The following is a 2,378-nucleotide window of genomic DNA, read 5'->3' on the forward strand; positions in this document are numbered from 1 at the left end:
TTTAGATGAGACACACACATTTTTTGTCCTATAAACTTAAAAGTCCTATTAACTACCTTATTAGGACACTAATGAGTGTCCTATAAAGCCTTTTTTGTTGTAGTGTGGATGCTTTGACTTTCTCTCTCTATTCCTTCTAAGAGTTCTTAATAGAAAATATATTCTGCCATTGTTGAAGTTGAAGGATTCATGGAAGATTGATCAATATTGGGACTTATAATTGGTATCAGAACAAGTTTATAGGAAATTTGGTTGAAGAAATCATCAAGGATTACACAATTTTTTCTGGAAATTTTATCATTTTGTTCTTGAAGTTCTTCATGTTCTTGAATGTTCATCTTTTTTTTCATAATTTTTTTCTCAAATCTTTCATTTTTGGACATTTGATTGTTAAAATGATGATCGTTGTGTATGTTTTTACATAGTGATTCATTGTTATTCTTGTGATTTTGCGTTTTGATCATCGATTTTAGAGATTTGAAGAGTTTATGAATTTTGAAGTTTTTAGTATTCTAATGAAAATTCTTCAAAAAGTTAGATTTTGATCCAATTTTTGTATGATTTTTTGTATTTTTTGTGTTTGTGTGTTGTTTTGATCTAAGTTTGATTGATTTTTTTTATTGAATTTTTTTTTCTTAAATCGCTTGGGTCTTGGATCAATATTTTGTGCGATTTAGGCCATGAGAAGCAAGTAGTGAGCGGTTTAGCTCATTCTTACTGTGAACGATTTAAAGAATGTCTTGAGCTGACCGGGTTAAGAGGTTGTTAGTTTTGAGCGGTTTAAATCACTTATTTAGCAGACTTGAGAGGCTTAAGGATCTGCTTGAGTGAGAGATTTAAATAGTGTGAAGTGAGCGATTAAACACCTCATAGTGAGCGGACTTGACCCTGTTTAGTGAGCGGTTTAGGCTGGTTCTTGAGCGATTTACAGCATTTGTTGAGCGATTTACAGCTAGTATTGAGCGATTTAGACTTCAAGCTTGAGCGACTTAGGCTGTTTGATGAGCGGATAAGAAGGCTGCAAGTGTTGAGCGATTTAAAGTCTTTGGTAAGCGATTTAGGTAGTATGCAGTGAGCGGATTAGCAACTAGATTTGAGCGGGTTTGTCTATGTTTTGAGTGGACTTGATAATTCTTTGAGCAACTTTCTTCATGCAGTGAGCAATATGCCTATGCAGTGTTGAGCGGACTTGTTCATGTATTGAGCAATTTAAGCTTGTCTCTTGACCGGATTAAGGAACTGTGGTAAACAGATTAAGTTCATATAGTGAGCTGATATAGGCTGTTCATTGAGCGATTTAAGGAGCTGTGAGGTGAGCGATTTATCTAGTTTGTTGAGTGTTTAAGAGTATGTAGAATACCATGTTTTGAGCGGATATAGACCGTTTGTTGAACGTATTAAGAGACAGCCTTCACCGGTTTATCCTATAGAGTGAGTGATTTATATTGAGAGGTGAGCGAGTTAACCTGTTCGGTGTGCGATTAAAGTTCATGTGGTGAGCGGACTTAACCATAGCAGTAAGCAATTTAGAGCAGGATATTGTTTGACTTAGGCTGTGTTTTGAGCGGATTTAGGATAGTGTTGAGCATTTTATCCTACTCCTTAGGAACATAGCAGTAAGCGATTTAGGTTGTGTAGATATTCAAGCTTGAGCGATTTAAAACCTAGTGGTGAGCGACTTAGTAAGTGTAGTGTTACATGCAGTAACCAACTTTCTCCATGCACATTTCTTGAGTGTTTTAGATATTGTCTTGAGAAATTTAGACATAGGCTTGAACGTAGTTTTGGTTTAGGCACACTTTTTGATTTGTCTGAACCCTGTCTAATCTTTGCTAAACTTTCTTTTTGAACAATTTGTTTGTCCAGAAATTGTGTGAATTTTTTTAGTGATTGTGTAATACTTTTAGTCTGTATTTATTTGATCATTTTTCTTAAACCGCATAGATTCTTTGTCTGATCAATCTTAATTTTCTTAATGGCAGCTATTCTAGAGAAGGAGAATAAATAGTTGAGAGCTCAGATTTCAAAGCTGGAGAAGAGCATTGTGGACTTTAAAGACAAATACATAAACATGTTTTCTGAGAATCATGCTAATATGGAATTTATTGCAACTTTACAAAAAGATCATAAAAGAGCATTGGAAAGAGTTGAGAATGATTCCGAGTATCAAATAAATAAACTTGAAAAATCTTTGGATAACGTAAGAAAATATTTTGATAATGAATTGAAAATATGTGTTGGTCCCAAAGGGTCTACAAGAATACTAAACAGTTTGTAGAAGGGGGGGGGGATTAATACAAACACAATTTTCAAATTTAAAATATATATTGATAAAGAAGATCAATACAGATTTTACAAGATTGTTTGCGGAAAGATAA

The sequence above is a fragment of the Cynara cardunculus genome, assembly GCF_001531365.2.
Source record: "Cynara cardunculus var. scolymus isolate 2C chromosome LG 10, CcrdV1, whole genome shotgun sequence".
Taxonomy (NCBI): Eukaryota; Viridiplantae; Streptophyta; class Magnoliopsida; order Asterales; family Asteraceae; genus Cynara; species Cynara cardunculus.